The sequence below is a fragment of the Lipotes vexillifer genome, unplaced genomic scaffold, assembly GCF_000442215.2.
Source record: "Lipotes vexillifer unplaced genomic scaffold, Lipotes_vexillifer_v1.1 scaffold495, whole genome shotgun sequence".
Classification (NCBI taxonomy): domain Eukaryota; kingdom Metazoa; phylum Chordata; class Mammalia; order Artiodactyla; family Lipotidae; genus Lipotes; species Lipotes vexillifer.
In genome coordinates this window covers 898,283-918,567 of record NW_006770132.1, presented here as the reverse complement: position 1 = coordinate 918,567, position 20,285 = coordinate 898,283, and positions in this window count along the sequence as shown.

Below are 20,285 nucleotides of genomic sequence, written 5' to 3'. Positions count from 1 at the left end.
GAGAGCTCGCACACACACACCCACACACACACACACACAAACACACACACACACACACACACACACACACACACACACACACACGCTTTAAAATATTCCAGTGCTTCCTTTTGTCCTTAGGAATAAGTACAATGTCCTTTCATGGCTTACAAGGACTTTCCACGTTCTGCCCCAATTCCCTTCCAACTCTTGCAGGTTGGCAGCAAACACTCATGTCTGTGCCCCTGTCTTGCTGAACAGCTTGACTTAGGTTTCATCTCATTTTCTCTCTCTCTCTTTTTAAACAGCTTTATCGAGGTATAATTGACACACAGTAAAGTATACTTGTTTAAAGTGTACAACCTGATAAGTTTTGACATTTGTATATCCCTATGAATCCGTCACTACAATCAAGATAGTGAATATACAATTATTCTGAAAAGTTTCCTCCTACTCCTCGGTGTTCCCTCCCTGTATTTCTCCCCACACTGAGCAGCCACTGATCTGCTTGCTGTCACTATAGATTACTGTGAATTTTCTAGAGATTTCTATAAATGGAATCATATAGCTTATAGTTCTTTGGCTCTTTTACTCAGCTTAATTATTTTGGATTCATTATTTTTGGATCCATATCATTGTGCATATCAGTATTTCATTCCTTTTAATTGCTGATAGTATTCCTTTGTATGGACATACCACAGTTTGACCATACATTTCCCAGTTGCTTCCAGTTTTTGGATATTACGTATAAGGCTGCTATGAACAGTTGCTTACAAGTTTTTTTTTTTAAATATTTATGTGTTTATTTGGTTGTGCTGGGTTTTAGCTGCAGCAGGCCTGCTCCTTAATTGTGGCTCGCGGGCTCCTTGTTTGTGGCATGCGAACTCTTAGTTGTGACATACATGTGGGATCTAGTTCCCTGACCAGGGATCGAAACTGGGCCCCCTGAATTGGGAGCACGGAGTCTTATTCACTGTACCACCAGGGAAGTCCCATTTACAAGTCTTTGTATAGACATATGCTTCCATTTTTCTTGGTTAAATACCTAGGAGTGGAATGGCTGGATCATATGGGATATGTATACAGGTTTATGTTCAACTTTTAGAGAAATTGCCAAGCTGTTTTCCAAAGTGTTTGACCCATTTTATACTCTAATCAACTGTCCATGAGATTTCTAGTTCCGCCACATCCTTACCAAGTTAACACTTGATATAGTCAACCTTTTAAAATTTTGCCATTCTAGTAGAAATGTATTAGTTTCTCATTGTGGATTTTATCTGCATTTCCTAATTATTAATGGTGTAGAGCATCTTTTCACATACTTATTTGCCACTCATATCTCTCTTTTGTAATGTATCTTTTCAAATGTTTATTTGTATGGGTTTATTTCTTACTATGGAGTTACAGGAATTATTTTTATATTCTAGATATGAGGCTTTTATCAGCTAGAGGTTTGGAAAATATTTTCTCCCAGTCTGTGGCTTGTCTTTCATTCTCTTGTATCTTGTGATGAAGTCCAGTGTATCAATTTTTAAATTTTTATGGGCTGTGCCTTTGGCATCCTATTTAAGAAATTTTTGTCTAACCCAAGTTCAAAAAGATTTTCTTCTGTGTTTCATAGTTTTAAGTCTTATATTTAGATTAATATAAAATTTTAATTTTAAAATTTTAATTTACATTAATTACTTTTTGTATATGATGCAAGATATGGATTGAAGTTCATTTTCTTGCATATGAATACCCAATGGTGCCAGTGGCATATATTAAAAAATATATCCTCTCCCCACTGAATTGAATTTGCAACTTTATTGAAAATTAGTTATACATATATGTGTAATTCTATTTCTGTTCCATTAATTGATTTGTTTTTCTTTATGTCAATACCATTTTTTATTTATTAATACAGCTTTTTAAGTCTTGAAATCAAGCTGTTCCAGTCCTGAAATTTGTTTCTTCTCTTCCAGAGTTATTTTTGATTACTTTAAGATCTTTTTATTTCCATAAATTTCAAAATAAGGTTGTCAATTTCTACCAAAATATTTTTAAAAGCCCACTGGAGTTTCAACTGGCATTGTATCAAAACTACAGATTAATTTAGGGAGAATGGCTTCTTACTGATATTGTTTGAATCTTCTGACCCAAGAACATTGTATATATCACAGCTGATTTAGGTCCTCTTTAATTTCTCTCAGCAGTGTCTTGTAATATTTAGTGTACAAGTTTTGCACATTATTGTCAAGTTTATCCTTAAATATTTTGTATTTTAATGAACTGTCAATGATGTTTAATTTTTTTAAATTTCTTATTGTTTTATATAGAAGTACATTGATTTGGGTACATAGATTTTGTATTCTGCAACGTTACTAAACTCACATATGAGCTCTAGTAGTAATTTTGAAGGTTCCATCAGATTTTCTACATGGACAATCATGTTGTTTGCAAATAAAGTTTTACTTCTTTCCAATCTGGATGTCTTTTTTTTTTTTTCTTGCTTTATTGCACTATATAGAGCCTGCATTAAAATATTGAGCAGAAAGGGTAAGAGCAAACATTCTTGTCTTGTTCCTGATATTTGGGGAAAGCATTCAGTCTTTCACCATTACATATGATGTTAGGTATATTTTTGTTTTCTTTGTAAATGCCCAATGTCATATTGAAGAAGTTCCCTTCTATTTCTGATATTCTGAGAGTTTTTTTTTTTTTTTCTTGCGTTATGCGGGCCTCTCACTGTTGTGGCCTCTCCCATTTGCGGAGCACAGGCTCCGGACGCGCAGGCTCAGTGGCCATGGCTCACGGGCCCAGCCGCTCCGCGGCATGTGGGATCTTCCCGAAACGGGGCACGAACCCGCGTCTCCTGCATCGGCAGGCGGACTCTCAAGCACTGCGCCACCAGGGAAGCCCCGAGAGTTTTTAATCAGAAATGGATGTTGAATTTTCTCAATTGCTTTTTTTAAAAAAATTTATTTATTTATTTATTTATTTATTTATGGCTGTGTTGGGTCTTCGTTTCTGTGCGAGGGCTTTCTCTAGTTGTGGCAAGCGGGGGCCACTCTTCATCGCGGTGTGCGGGCCTCTCACTATCGCGGCCTCTCTTGTTGCGGAGCACAGGCTCCAGACTCACAGACTCAGTAGTTGTGGCACACAGGCTTAGTTGCTCCGCGGCATGTGGGATCTTCCCAGACCAGGGCTCGAACCCGTGTCCCCTGCATCAGCAGGCAGACTCAACCACAGCGCCACCAGGGAAGCCCCTCAATTGCTTTCTTCCCCCTGCTTTTATTGAGACAATCATGTTGTTTTTTTCTGTTTATTAATTAATGGCAAATTGCTTTGACTGATTTTCAAATGTTAAACTAATTTTGTATTTCTGGCATATTTTCTACTTGGTCATGATATTATTTTTATATATTATTGGATTTGATTTGCTAAAATTTTTAGAATTTTTTATCTGTGTATATGATAAATCTTGATATGTAATTTTATTGTAATGGCTTTGTCTGGTTTAGGTATCAGAGTAATATTGTCCTTATAGAATAAGTTTGTAAGGATTCCCTCCTCTTTAATTTTCTAGAAGAGCTTGTGGAGAATTGACGTCACTTCTTCCTTAAATGTTTGGTAGAACTTACCAGTAAAACCAGCTGAGCCTATAGTATTAGTTTGGGAGAAGTAGGGGAGAAGGACAGTGGAGATGTATTTACGGATTCAATTTCTTTATCAATGTGGAGCTATTCATGTTATCGCTTTCTTCTTGAGTATATGCTAAGATAGTTTGTGTCTTTTAAGGAATTTGCCCATGTCATGTAAGTTGTCAAATAAATTCATAAAATTATAAAGTATTCCTTTATCATCATTTTAATATCTGTAGATCTGTAGTGATCCCAGCACTCTCATTCACGATATTGTTAATTCATGTCTTCTCTCTCTTTTCTTTTTTTTCCTCATCAGTCTGGCTACAGTTGCATCAATTTGTTGACTTTAAAAATATATATATATCTTTTGGTTAGTACATTGATTTTCTCCATTGTTTTATGATTTTCTGTCTTATTTGTTTCTGCTCTTATTTTAGATATGTCCCTTCTGAAGCTTATTTGGGATTAAATTGCCTCTGATTTGTTGTTTCTGATTTTCTAAAATAGTAAAAGAAATAATTGATTTGAACTCTTTCTTTTTTCTAATAAAGGCATTCAGTGCTATACATTTTCTCTAAGTACTGTTGTGTTTTTATTTTTACTTAGTTAAAAATACTCTATTTTTTCTTTTGCTACCTTTGACCCAAAGTTTATTTAGAAGTATTTTATTCAGTTTCCCAGACATTTTTATGCTAACAGTGTCCAATTAAATCCCATTGTAGTTTGTATGAATTAAATGCTGTTAAATGTATTGATACTTTGCCTAAAATATGGTTAACATTTGTAAATGTTGTGCATTTGCATCAAAGGATACAAAACTCTGCTGTTGTTAAGTGGAGTGTTCTGTAATTGTCAATTACATCATTAGTTGATAGTGTTATTCAAATCTTCTATATCCTTACTGAATTTTCACTCTATCATTCCAATAATTATTGAGACAAAGGTGTTGAAATCTTTGATTATAAATTGTAGACTTGTCCATTTCTCTTTGCATTTCTACAAACATTTTGGATGATTATGTCCTCTTGATAAATTAATACCTTTATCAGTAATGAAATGAGCTTCTTGGTCCTTCGTAGAATTCTTTGCTATGAAATCCTTTTTGTCTGATATTAATATACACATTCCAGCTTTAGTCTGACTAGTATTATCATAGTATATCTTTTTTTCCATCCTTTTGCTTTTAACCCATTTTTGTCTTTATATTTAAAGTATGTTCTTTGGGCTTCCCTGGTGGCACAGGGGTTAAGAATCCACCTGCCAATGCAGGGGACGCGGGTTCAATCCCTGGGCCAGGAAGATCCCATGTGCCATGGAGCAACTAAGCCCATGCGCCACAACTACTGAACCCGCACTCTAGAGCCCGCGAGCCACAATTACTGAAGCCCCTGCTCGGCAACAAGAGAAGCCACTGCAATGAGAAGCCCACGCACTGCAATGAAGAGTAGCCCCAGCTTGCCGCAACTAGAGAAAGCCAGTGTGCAGCAATGAAGACCCAACGCAGCCAAAGATAAATAAATAAATAAAAGTATGTTCTTTGAAGGAGCGTATAGTTCATTTGCTTTTTTATTAAGATCTGACAACCTCTACATTTAATTGGGATGTTGACCTCATTCACATTTAATGTGATTATTGATAAAGTTAAGTTTAAATTTACCATTTGTTATTTGTTTTCTCCCTTATTTGTTTTTTATTCTGTTTGGACCTTCTTTGGAGTGAGTTTTTTAAATTATATTTTATTTTCTTTGTTGATTTAGTGACTATTACTCTTTGTTTTGTTATTTTAATATTGCGTGAGAATGTGTATATATATATACAACACAGGGACAGTTGATGTTGAATTCTTTTATCTTTTTTTTTATGCCTGAAGAAGTCTTTATTTTGCCTTTAGTTTTAAAATACATATTTTCACAAGGTATAAAATTCTAGACTGACAGATTTTTTTCCTTTCAGTATTTTAAGTGTTGTTCCACTCTCCTTTCTTCTGCAGAGCTTTTGTGAGAAATCAGCTCTTATTTTTGGTCTTGGGTTCATAATTTGTCTTTTTTTTCTCTGCCAGCTTTTAAACTCTCCTCTTTATCACTGGTTGTAAGCAAGTTGACCATGGTGCCCATGTGATTTTCTTTATTTCTCTTCTTCTTCCATTTTGTTGAGCTTCTGGGGTCTATGGTTTATAGTTTTCATCAATTTTGGAAAGTTTCACCCATTTTTCTTCCAATAGTCTCCAGTCTTATTTCTTTTGGGGAATCCAACTACCTACATCTTAGGTCCTTTAATGTTGTCCCAGAGAACAGTAGTTTTTTTTTTTTTTTTTTTGCAATGTCTTTTATCTGCCAGTAATCTTATCTAGTGTATTTTTAATTGTATGAATTGTAGTTTTCATCTCTAGAAGTTTGTTTATATGAGATATAGTTAATAACTGTATGCTAATTTTAATACCAATTTCTGTTCTGTATTAGTTTTGATGGATTATTCTTCTCATTAAGGGTCATATTTTTTCTACATTATGTTTGGCAATATTTAATCGGATGCAGGACATTGTGAATTTTACCTTTTAAAGTGCTGGATATTTTTGTATTCTTATAAATATTATTTAACTTTTTTCCAGGATGCATTAAGTTACTTAGAAACAATTTGAACCTTTTATATCTTGTTTTAAGAATTGTTTAGAAGTGTCCAGACCAGGATTTGATCTAAAGATAATTATTTTCCACTACAGATGCAAGACCCTTCTGAGTATTCTACATAATGCCCATTAATTATGAGGTTTTCTAGTCTGGCTACTATTTATGGCCCTTTGTGAGCACTGGGTACTGTCCGTTCTAATCTGTTTGCATATTTTTTTTCTGACTTTGGCTAGTTTTTCACATGTACACACTGACCAGTACTCTGCTGAGAACTTAAGGGGACCTTCTGCATATCTTCAGAGTTCTCTCTCTGGGCATGTCTCTCCCCTCTGGCTCACTTTCCTATGAACTGGAGCCTTATTGCTCCCTCTGGACTTTCAGTTGTGTCGCATCAGTCCAGAGTCCACTGGTTTCTGCCTGGTTCCTGCTTCTTTTACCATAGCCTGAGAATTCTTTCAAGGCCTTAAACGGTGGCAATTAAAGGGCTTATCTCATTTGTTTCTTATCCCACAAGGATGACACCTTTTGTTGCTTGAGGTCTAGGGATTGAAAATCATAGCTTCATATGTTTTTTGGTTTTTCAGTTAGGAAGGTAAACCCAGCAACTGGCCAGAAATGAAATTCCTCTCTGATTCTTTTTTTTGGTCCTGCCTTTTTCACCATCTGTTGGCATTACCTGAAATATTATAGTATTTCCTCTCTCTTCACAATCCTTTATACATATTCAGGTCTTTTTTGAGTCAATTCTTTTCCTGAGTGACTATCCCATTAACTTTTCTTAGTACTCCTGGAATACCTCAGGCTTAACCTTCCTTATCAGCAATAACATTGACTATAATTGTCAGTTCTCATTGTCTTCTATTCTACTAGACTAGAAGCATCTTGAAGGCATCATGGGAAAAAGAATTACTTTCTTCTTACCATTACATCCCCTGATCCTTGCACTGAGCTTTACACATTTTCATTCATATTTTCCAAAGTGCAAATTAATAAATGGTCAACTCTTGATTAATTTTAACACAATAGGTAAAACAACTGGAGAAAATAAAGAGGTACATCTTGCTAAGGATATTTTACTCATACGTATTTGGCCAGCTGTTGGAATACTTGCATTCTAGATGCCATAGTTGTATTCTCTGGCATGTCTTCACACCTGCCAATTCCACACTAAGGTACAAGGATCTATATATGTCCAAAATATTGCCTCCTTAATTGTTGAAAGCAATAGTAATGCGAGAACTCTGTGGAGAGCTCGTTAGAAGAATGGACTGCTCTAGTGATGGTTGTAGTACTTTCATACAATCACAGAAGTCAGCAAATCAGAAACCCAAGCATGTCATTTTTCAGTGACTGTGAGGAGCTCTGCCAGCTTGCCCTCACTTTGTTCAGTGACAGGATGACAAAGACAGTGAGAGATACAGGAAAAGACAGTCTGAAGAAGCACCAAGATAATACCACTGTCTCATTTGCATCAGTCATGACATGCGAAACAATTCCTACTGAGAGTTCAGGTAATAAGGGCTGATGTTATCCCACTGACATCAAGAGAAGTTCATGAGAGCCAGGGTTTAAAACTTGGCTTCAAAGCAAGGGGAGGTTTGGCATTCATGTTTCTGGAAAGCCAACGTGTGAACCTTCATAGCTTACCACCTATGTAATACAGATCTCCTCAAAAATATCTATAAAGAATGACCAACTATCTAGTGATGTGTCTCCAAATGATGAGCAATGTATGGACTCTAAAAGGGGTACAGTCCAAATCTGAGAAATTTAATTAGAGCAAAAAACCCTATTCCTCTGCAATTTTCAACTACTGTATTGGTGCCGTTCTCCGGAAACTGTACAAGTGTGTTTGCTGTTTTCTTCATAAGCTTACTTTCAACACTGTGCTGGAGTTGCTTATACCACCTATAGGAGCCAGTCTTCTCAATGCCATGTTTAGTGCCTTCACATTAGAAGTTTGAAATTAGCCATGATGGGGTATTCATATCATAGAAACCAGCAACAAATTAGGACTTTCTCCCCAGAGAGTCAGTTGCTAAATACTACCAGTATACCACTGGTTATACTTTAAATATTTGTTTACAGTGACTGTTTTAATAATAACAAACTTTTATTTGACTGCCCACATTGGACTGAGCTCTATATGGCAGGGCAGCTGACCCCTTCAGGCTATGTTTTCCAGGCAAACATCTGTCTAGGTCTGGCCATTTGCAGCCACTGATAGGAGACTGGTGAGTGGCTGGTGGGAGAGAAGCCAGGATATTTCTATCCTTTTGTTTCTGCCCCAGGGCTCCTGAGTAACTACATCCCTTCTTTGGTTTCAGCTCCACAAAGAGACCTGCCATGATGCCAGCTTCTGGAAGGTGCTCCTAGCCCTTGACTGTAGTATTGGCACTCTCTCCTTCTTTCCCCTGTGGTCCTAGGGTGTGGTGGTTTCCTGCTATTACTACTGTCTGGATTGCCTGACTCTCCTCTGCTAGACTTCTAAGCTTTCTCATTACCTGTGTAAATCCTGAATCAAATTCCTTCTGCTTAAATATTGAGATAGTATTTGAATCCCAGCTATATCCTGATTGTTAGAATGCTTAAGCAACTGGCCAAATTTCACATACAAATTAGCTAAGCTTGGACTTGAACCCTGGTATGTCTAACTTTATAAACTGCTATATTGAATACCCTGGCTCATCCTTCAAATCTTATCCTGGTTTTCAGATTCTCTATTCAAGTTGTCCTTCATGGCCTTCTTAGAAGGAATAATCAAAGCTCCAGGAAGATCCAAGTAAGGCCACCATGGAGAAATCCTGGAGAAATGCCTTTATTGGAGTCTAAATGGAAATCTTCTAACCATTTGCTTAGAGTTGGAAAATGAAGGATACTACATGAGCTTTCCAAGGCTCTTTTGCTGTAGGAGTGTGTGATCTTGCTGTGTCTAGAAATGGTGCTATATTACATTTTTGGCCCAAAAGGGAGACTTAAAATAATGTGACATAACAATAAACATAATAATATGCCAGACCCATTGAAGGCCCACACTCAGCCTAATTTGTTGCTGAATTTGAAATATGTCACATAGTTTCACAGGGAATAGGAAACAATTACAGAGCACATGCACCTGGTCATCATTACCCTGTTTTTCTGGTCCCTTGTTACTCATCATTCTTAGCTTTCTTTGGACAAAATCTGACCCCGTTTTCCTGTCTAGGCTGTTCACAAGCACAGATTCTATCACTGTGCCTGGTTATTCTAAATCCCTGGTAGTTGTTGTCATTTACTTTTTGCCCTGTCTGGTGTTGTGGTGATGGACATAAAGGCAATCTCCAGAGAGGTCAGGGCTAGGTTAAAATTCCTGCTATGAGTCTCCCGTGTTTATTACTATGACCGGTTTGGTTTTTCCTGCTTCTCATCACCGTATCTGTGGATTTCTTGGGTTTGGGATGGTGGGGTTGTTGCTGAGCCAGTGAGAGGGAAGAAGTCACATCTTATTGCCTTTGACCAAGGACAGACTAGAGGTCACATGCCTGCCCCCACCCCATCCCTGCATTGGAGGATTTCCTTGAAGAGCAAGATCACAATAATTTCCCAAGACATTCTTTTCACTTTCATAACATTTGCTGCAAACGCGGTTTGGTTATTCATTTATCATTTATTGTGAATCTCCCTCTGCACCGTTAACCCAGGAGGACAGAGTTTGTTTTCTCCACCTCTGTGGGCAGCATGGTGTGAACAGGATGGTATAGGCAGGATTGTAGGGAGGTGAGAGACGTTTTTTGCTCAAAAAAAATGTAAGTACCTGAGTGAAATAGACAGATGGATGCAGGCCCGACATCATACAACACCCAACCCCTTCTCTGTGTGCTTCTGAGCCCTCCATCCTTTCCTTGGGCAGAAATGAGCAACCCAGACAGTCCCTGGCTGTTCCCAGCCTCAACCTGATCTCTGCCCTACTAGGTCTGCTGCTCTGACTTGCCTTCCTGGAGCATTCAGTTCCATGATGTCTAGCTGAAAAGAAATCTGGAAAAAAAAGAAGATGACTTCTACATTTTGATGTAGACTAAATCAAAATATCCTGTATTTGTAATAAACAATAGTACTATCACCCTCAGTTTAAATCAATCCTTCATCTCTTATAAGTTGTGTTACCTAAGACAGGACATTTAGCTTCTCTGATTTTTGTTGTTGTACCCATATGTAAAATGTCGGTAGTCATTGTACTTTCTTTTACTAATTCATTCATGCTGAGGAATTTAAAAGTAACTTCCAAAAGTAAGTAGGCAATGTTCCTGCTCCCAAATGACCCCTTTTTCTTTCTTGCTTATTTCTCTTCTCTCACAAAAATTCGACTTCTTTAATGCATAGCTCTCTTTCAACTTCCAGGAAAGAATTCTTTCAAATATCATCATTCCTATGATGATGGGAGTGGCTGATAATTGATCCCTGCCCCTCTCAGGGAAATTTACATTAAGTATGGTGTTTCTTTGGCCAAAGTGATACAATTTTAATAGGAGAACTTCAAGGTGTGTTATAAACTTACAAGGAAGCTATTTGGATCCAGAAGGAATTCTTAAGATCTCTTAAAATGAAATCACAAATAACTCTCTCTCTTATCTATACCTAAGGTTTAACAGGTTGATCCATTCTGAACATGCTGTACATAACACTTACCAAGGTTGCTGTTGGTGTGACATGATATACACTGCAAGTGCTTCCTAAATTGGTGAAGTGCAGAGCAGCCCTCAATAAATAGTAACTCATGCTCTTCATGGGGAAAAACGGCCGCATGGTACAGTCTAGCTGCTCAGAAAGTGGACTTGAGGAGAGGTTTTTTTTGTTATCTTTGTTTTTTCGGTACGCGGGCCTCTCACTGTTGTGGCCTCTCCCGCTGCGGAGCACAGGCTCCGGACGCGCAGGCTCAGCAGCCATGGCTCACGGGCCCAGCCGCTCCGCGGCATGTGGGATCTTCCCAGACCAGGGCACGAAGCTGTGTCCCCTGCATCGGCAGGCGGACTCTCAACCACTGCGCCACCAGGGAAGCCCTGAGGAGAGTTTTGAGTAGTGAGGAGAACAAAATAATCTCGGGTTGGAGTCTGGGCTTCAGATGACAGTTGAGGGTAGAGCTACAGTTCCAGGAAAGATTATTCATAGACTAATAAATCTATGGATTTATTAATTATACATTAATTAATTAATAATAAACTTAGGAATACAATTGTCACCTCAGATCACTTATTCAAGCTTATATAATTTAAGGTCTGGAAAGCGCTTTAATTGTATTGGTCAGAATAATCTAGATTTTTCTGTAGTATCACATTACCCCTCTAATTTCAGTGACTTAGTGGTGTAAGGTTATTTCTTACTATGTTATATACCTATTGTGAGTTGGCAGGGCCTCTGCTTCATATAGTCACACAGAGACCCAGGCATACCTATTCCAAATGCACACCTTTACTTGAGAACTAACACACCTGCCAGAATTAGTTACCTGGCCTTGTCTAACTACAAGGGGGATGAGACAGGAAGTCTTCCCGATATTTGGAGAGTTGAGCCAGCCATGAACTGCAGTATCTGTTATAGATATCGTCTGGCTAGTGGTCCTTGTTCGATCAGGAGCTCATCAAATGACTGCTAAAAAGTGGAAATCAGCTACCCAGAAAAATTTAGATGGTTATATACACATTTTTTCATTCAGTTTTGTTAAGTTCAGAGGTTCCAGTAAATCTCAACCAGGAGGTCACTGACAGGTGTGCTGGAGCTGGTTTTTAGTGGTTTGCAGACACAGCTGTAAAATTTCCAGAAATTTTGCAGGCCACTGAATGTTGCATTGTTAGCTTAAAATGGCTGCAGTTGGAATGGTTATACCATGGAAATTGGAAAATGCTACCAATCAGCCTTCCCCCCAGTTTTTCTGAAGAGTTGATTTCTTACACGCCAATGCTAGATCACAGATCTCAAATATGTTGCATCTCACATGTTTTTTTTTTTGTTCGTTTTGACTAGCAAGTGATTTCTTGGAGCACTATTTTGAGAAAGAATGTCAGGTGTGAAACAGTACTAGCATCAGATAGCAATATCTGACGTGGTGTCAGAGCCCAGCGAGCAGCGAAAGTGAATTCCTGCTTTCCTGAAACAATGGCCTCATTTTACAGATAGGGATACTAAGACCCAATGGGATTAAATTAAATTACCGGCTTAAGATCAATTAATGTTGCCAACAACCCTGGAACACCGCTGATCTCGGGATTCCAACACTGTGTGTAACCATGTCTCTGAATCAGCTTTGAAACAGCTGGTGTCTGCAGCAGCCTGACATTATCACGGGTCACCCAGGAGGCAGTGATTCAGGATGGTTACGGCTCCTCTGCTGAACTTTGAAGGGCATAGCTTTCTCTGTGGGTGTGCACTTTCTCTAGTACCATCCAGCCTACAGGTTTGAGGCAAGCCCTCTTCCTAGGAGAGGAGGTTGGGCTTTATATAACCTAGGACATCTGAAATCTCTGTCTGGAGATTGGATTTGGAGATCAAATAACAGGGCCAGATCATCCTTTAAATTACTAAGCACCTGCTGGCATGACAACCCCTTGGCATTAGCCCCCAAATTAGGTGCTCCTCATTTTATCTCCTGCAAAAATTAAATCTGCTCAATACATTAATCTTGAGTGATTGTGTTTTTATCATACGCAATTAAAAATATATATACACACAAAGCCTGAAGGCAAAGGAAAAGGAGCTAGGGACCTAGTAGAAGCAACACCTAGTACACAGCTCCCACACAGTCTAAGTGAAGCTATTTTGGTGCTTCCTCTGTGTGTCACCGTTATTCCCAAAAGAGTGAACATACCAACAGGAGTGACTCCCTCATACATGGGGGTACGCTTGTGCCTGCCTTTTTGGATGCCTGACCAAGAGTACACTAAACCAAACTCCTCCTATTCTCTATCCCCTGTGTTCCTAACTGACCAATGACCTCTAGAGCATTAGAAAAGAAAGAGCTATAAAAGTGTTGCTGCAATAGTTACAGATGAATATTGATGGGGTGTCTAGGCATTGCTGCTTTGAACAGCACAGAACCCAGGGCCTGCCCTCCAGGAGCTCATGACCTGTGGGTGATGGGTCTCATTTCACATGCAAAGGGATGAGGACATCGTGCTCTGCTTTGATGGTCCACATTCCCAGAGCCTGCCTGAAACAGACAGCTCACATCCCAGACAAAGAGGGACTCGCTTCTCCTTTTATTTTATATCCTGGAAGTAGCAAGACTGGGAGAGTTTAAAGGATGGCGTTGCAGCACCTGCATTCTCTGGAAACATCAGAGCCACACAGGGGAAGTGATCTATCCAAGGATGCACAATTATTTTATGTTAAAGTCCATTTACAGACGTAGAGAATGGACGTGTAGACATGGGTGGGGGGGCATGGGATGAACTGCGAGATTGGAATTGGCGTATGTGCGCTACCATGTGTAAAACAGACAGCTAGTGGGAGTCTACTCTGTAGCGCAGGGAGCTCAGCTAGGTGCTCTGTGGTGACCTAGATGGATGGGATGGGGCAGGTGGGAGGGAGGTCTAAGAGGGAAGAGATATATGTATACGAATAGCTGGTTCACTTTGTTGTACAGCAGAAACTAACACAACATTGTAAAGCAACTACACCTCCCCCCAAAAAAAAGACCCAGTATTCTAACTTCCAGTACAGTGTACTAATCAGTGGCATTTTAAATAGAATTGAAATTATCTAAAACTTCCCTAAAAAAAGTGGCATAATTATGCCAAGTTCTGTGTGACTCATTTACAATCAAATAATCATTTTGTTTACAAGAAGTGAGGGTTTTTTCCCCTGATTATTTCTAGTTGTTTTTTGTTGATTTGACTGCTTTGGATTTCTGTTTTTGACTTAGCTCTCTTCTTCCTTAATATTCTGGTTTCTGCTAGTCATTACCATGGAAGAAATTAGGACAGAGACTGAAAAATAATTAACAGCAAGCACACATTCATACATAAAGTAATTTTTTTTTTATTTTTCAAAGAATTTTCCACACTCATTCCCTCAGTTCATTCTAAAGCAACTTTGTGAGGCAGATCAATTATTATGATTTGACCCATTTTATTCTTGCTCCAACTGGGCAGTTAGGTAACATTCACAGCAGCAGACAAGTATTTAGTAACAAAGTAGCAACTTAGACTGGTTTTTATGATTTGAAGTTCAGTCTTCTTTCCATGATAACAGTGTGTAGTATGTACTTGAATCAATGTGTTATACATACCAGCCCAGCACTAAAGATTTATATGCAGGGCTCTATAAAAGGTCGCTAAAATAATAATCGTCATTGAAATATGATTATCTCACATGCTAGGCAGACAATTTTTTCTCTCAACCCCACTTCCTGCTTATTTGGGATACTGCCAACATCTAAAACAAAAGTAAAAAAAAACAACCAAAATATATGTCACAGTGTCCATATTCAAAATTATGAACATTTTATTCACAGAAATGCCTCTTAAGCCATCACTCATAATTGAACTACCTTAATTTTGCACCCAATTCTAATCAGTGGCCAAACCTAGAGCAAATCTGGAGAGGGCTCATGGAGGATGGAAGTGGAAAATAGTGATTATATGGTTACAATTACTTTGTGATAACAATTACAACTAATAGGTGCAAAGGTGAAAGCAAGGAAGAGAATGAAAAAAAAATTGGAAATCAAAAGAAAAGAAAAGGCAGACAGCAACTCTAGAAATACCTGGTAACCTGGTTCCATTTTATGAAACTTAGTAGGTCTTCAGTGCTGAAAAACAACCTCGAGCCATTAAAAACAACGTAATAAAGCTCATTAAGGACTTGAGATCATTAGCAAATGCAGGGAGGAATTGCCACCAATCATAAAACCATTTCAATCCTGCGTTGTTGAGACTAATCCACCACAAATATGTATTTTTAATGCTTACCAGGACATAGCAAACAAAATTACATGTCTTTTGCTGTTCTTTCTTCTTTTAATTTGGCAAAGGGATAAACTTCTTGTTACCTGAAAATGTCCCCCACGTGGGAAAGTTCTTTTGCCTGCAATCATAGGCACAGGAGGCATTGACATCTCTTCTCTTTTGCTTTCTTTTTTTCTTTAATTAATTTTTATTGGAGTATAGTCGCTTTACAATGTTGTGTTAGTTTCTGCTGTACAGCAAAGTGAATCAGGTATACATATACACATATCTACTCTTTTTTGGATTTCCTTCCCATTTAGGTCACCACAGAGCCTTGAGTAGAGTTCCCTGTGCTATACAGTAGGTCCTCATTAGTTATCTATTTTATACATAGTATCAATAGTGTATATACGTCAATCCCAATCTTATTGGAGAGGATGCAAGGCTGTCAGGGCTGAGATAGCCTGGAAACCCTCCTCTCTTGTCAGAGTTGGAACCATCCACCATCACAGTCCCCCTCTGGTGCTTTATGATTGAAAAGAGAGTGTTAATCACCTGTGGGGTTTCCCAGAGCAAAGAATGACTGTGGTCCCTGGTCCTGGAAGAGCAGAGAGCCAGGAGGCTGGTGGGAGCTGGGATAGGTGGGGCTGGGAGTACAGAAAAGAGAAGTCCAAGGGGTCACTGAATGACCTTCCAGGCTCTCAGGAGGCTGACAGCTGTCAGGGCAGAGTCCAGAGACTTCCATCCGAAGGCTGATGTCCACAAACTGTACTTCCCTCCTTGCCTTGTTTAAAAGGTGACTGACTACCTGAGTATTTTTGTTATTCACTTGGTACTTGTGGTTCCATTAGCCTCTATATGTCTGTCCATGGCAGCTTTGTCTCTGGGATAAATAACCACTGGGGCTCTGAGTGTGACCACTCAGGGCAACCATACTGGCAACAATCATGGCAGGTCTTTGCAAGTCCACTCTCTTCTTGGCACTCCAGTATGAGCCCAAAACCCACCCTAATGCCAGCTTCACCTTGTCCTTCAGACAATGTTTTATGGTCTTGTTGCCCTATTCATTTTTTTTTCCTTAACAGCATTTGAAATGATCTTAATTTTTGTGTACTTGTTCACTATTTCTCCCTTCCTCCACCAGGAGAGAGATCCCATCTGTGTTGTTCATTGCTGCATCCCCACTGCCTACAGCACCGCATAGGGTTTGGTGCATGCTTAATAACACTCATGGGAAAATGGTGAAAGAATAAGTGGATGCATTAAGGTTATTCTTTTTCTCACGAAGTTTCCGGGTTTTCTTGTCTTTTTTTAAAATTTTTATTGGAGTATAGTTGTTTTACAATGTTGTGTTAGCTTCTACTGCATAGCAAAATGAATCAGCCATACATATACATATATCCCCTCTATTTAGGACAATACAGTACATTAAGTAGAGTTCCTTGTGCTATACAGTATGTTCCCATCAGTTGTCTATTTTATACATAGTATCAATAGCGTATATGTGTCAATCCCAATCTCCCAACTCCTCCCACCCCACCCCTTTACTCCTTGGTATCTATACATTTGTTCTCTATGTCTGTGTCTCTATTTCTGCTTGGCCATTAAGGTCATCTATATACCATTTTTCTGGATTCCACATGTATGCGTTAATATATGATATTTGTTTTTCTCTTTCTGACTTACTTCACTCTGTATGACACTCTCTCGGTCCATCCACATCTCTACAAATGACCCAATTTCATTCTTTTTTATGGCTGAGTAATATTCCATTGTATATATATGTACCCCATTTTCTTTATCATTCCTCTGTTGATGGACATTTAGGTTGCTTCCGTGTTTTAACAGACTTTATTTTTTAGAGCAGTTTTAGGTTCACAGAAACACTGAAAGAAAGATACAGAGATTTCCCATATCCCCACTACCCTCACACATACATAGCCTCCCCCATTATTAACATCACCCACCAGAGTGACACATTTTTTACAGTTGATGAACCTATATCGACACATCATAATGGCCCAAAATTCACAGTTTTACATTAGGATTCACTCTAGATGTTGGATCTTCTATGGGTTTGGTCAAATTTATAATGTCATGTATCCACCATTAATAGTATCATACAGAGTAGTTTCACGTCCCTAAAAATCCTCTGTGCTCCACTTACTCATCCTTCACTTCCTCTTGGTCCCTTGCAACCACTGATTTTTTCCCACATATATCCTTTTGCCTTTTTCAGAATGTCGTATTGCTGGAATCATGCAGTATATGGCCTTCTCAGACTGACTTCTTTCACTTATCAATATGCATTTAAATTTCTTCCATGTCTTTTCATGGCATGATGACTCATTTCTGTTTAGTGCTGAATAATATTTCATTGTCTGGATGTACCAGGGTTTATTCATCCACTCACCTACTGAAGGGCATCCAGTTTGCTTCTAAGTTTGGGCAATTATGAATAAAGCTGATATAAACATCCATGTGCAGGTTTTTCTGTGGACATATGTTTTAACTCTTTGGAGTAAACACCAAGGAGCACAATTACTGGATCATATGGTAAGAGTATTCATTTTGTTAGAAATTGCCAAACCATCTTTCAAAGTGGCTGCAGCATGTTGCACTCCCACCAGCAATTATGAGAGTTCCTGTTGCTCCATATCTTCACCAGCATTTGGTGTTGTCAGAGTTCTGGGTTTTGGCCATTCTAATAGGTGTGAAGCAGCCTCTTTTTATTTTAGTTTGCATTTCCCTGATGACATATGATGCAGAGCATCTTTTTATATGCTTACTTGACATCTGTATGTCTTCTTTGGTGAGGTATCTGTTAAGATCTTTGGCCCATTTTTTAATTGGGCTGTTTTCTTCTTGCTGATTTTTAAGTGTTCTTTGTATATTTTGGGTAAGAGTCCTTTATCAGATGTGTCTTTTGTAAACATTTTCTCCCAAACTGTGACTTTCAGGTTTCTTTTAAATTAACATTTACAGAGTATGAGACATTGTGTCTGGATTTCTCAGTTAGAGATATCAGTAACGGTGGGATAGAAACCAGTAGAGTCACAGGGAAGTGAAAAGACTGTCCCAGGCCATCTAGCTCCACTGTTGTGAGAAGTTCCATTTTAGAAAAACAGAAATAACTCATCTGTTTTAGGCAGTTCTACTAACTTCAGTGACATACATTGACACCTCCTGTCTTAAGTGAATGTTCTTTGTATTTTACCACACCTGTACAAGTCTTTGATGGGGACAACAGATGAGACAGGATCCTACCTGGTTTGAGCAACCCAGAATTCATCTTGAGAGTTCACCTCACCTGCCTGAGCAAGAAGGGAAAAACAGATGTAAGAAGTCAGCTCTAGGGACCTGCAAAACTACCTAACACTGAAAGCTGAACTTGGATATTCTGGGATCTTCTGCTACCCAGAAGTACAGGAAAAAGATATCCAGAATTTGAATCTTCTCTCTGGTCTTGTTCCCTCTTTCAGTTATTCTGAACACAGAAACCAAAGTCACTCCTTTGCTCATAATTCTGCAGTGGCTTCCACCTCACTCATTAAATCCAGACATCTTCCATGCCTCCATGGCCCCATGGAATCTCCCAAACTCCACGCCTTCTGACTCATTTCTTCTTCTTTCCCTTCCCTCTCTGTGTGGCCAAACATGCTCAGTCCTGCTTGGGGCATTTGAACCTGCCAGTACTTCTGCCAAGACTGGTCCCCTCCCTGAGAGCTGCCCACCTCTGCTCAAGTATCACCTTTTCAGGGAGGGGGACCTATTGTTATTACACTACCTTAAGATAGTACTCCACTATTACTTTTTATCATCCTACTTATCTTTTATTTTGTTGTTGTTTTTCTGTTTTTTGGGGGGGTTTGTTTTTTTTGCGATACACGGGCCTCTCACTGTTGTGGCCTCTCCCGTTGCGGAGCACAGGCTCCGGATGCGCAGGCTCAGCGGCCATGGCTCATGGGCCCAGCCGCTCCACGGCATGTGGGATCTTCCCGGACCGAGGCACGAACCCATGTCCCCTGCGTCGGCAGGCGGACTCTCAACCACTGCGCCATCAGGGAAGCCCTGTCTTTTATTTTTAAACCACCTAGCACTTGTGACTATTTACCATAGATTCATTCATTCATTGGTTAATCTGCTTCCTAGACTGGAGCCTAATGAGAGAGCAGGGACTTGGTCGTCTTCTTTCAGCTGATACATCCCCACCAGCTGTTACAGTGACTGACACATAGTAGGTACTCAGTAGTCGTTCAGTGTATTACTAAATTAATTATGTGACTTGGGACACATCTGCCAATAAAATTGAATAGTTTCTGTTTGCCCAACTTCGTTACTTTTGTATGATTCTAATGGAATATTTTAGAAATTCTACAACACAATAATGAATGTAAGAACTTATTATTCTACCAGCAGTAACTTGCATTTAAGTATAGCCTGAGTGACAATTGAGTGGAGAACACCAGCATGTGTACTCCATCTGGGCTACTCTTAGAAAAGAAAATTGGGCCAATCAAGAGAGATCCTGTCACTCTTCATGATTCGAAACACACCCGTTTGCTCTATGACCATCGTCATCAGATCTCTGACTCCACTGCTCTCGTTGTAATATTGCTGCTCGAATACGCTGTTTCTCTCAAAGCTTAAGGATAAAATTCCCTTGAGATACCAGGCTTTTGTGCTGTTTTCTTAGAGACTATTCTCAGACATGATCTCATTCTATCTCTTTCTTCAACAAATTTCTCCTCTAGGCTGCTAACCACTTCTTACTGCACTGATGCTCTAGGGAAAGGAGTTTGTCACCTTAGAGCATCCATTAAGGCTCCCGCTCTGCACTCTTCACTTTGTTCCTTCTCAGGCTAAAACTTCATCCTGTTCTCTTACACAGACTGGAGAAAAATACACATGTTGGAACTGTTGATTTCTGTCCATTTTTGTTTGAAATGGTCAAAAGAGAGCTTAAGAAGAGGGAGAAGATTAAGACGAGATTTGCTCACCATTCTACTTCCTACTACATACTAATCTTGTGACCTTGGCCAAGCCACTTAACCTTTCTGGGCTTCCTATGGGTAGAGTAAAACTTCATTTCCTTGGGGGTCAAGAGGCTGACAGTTCTCTTTCTTAGGGCTTTT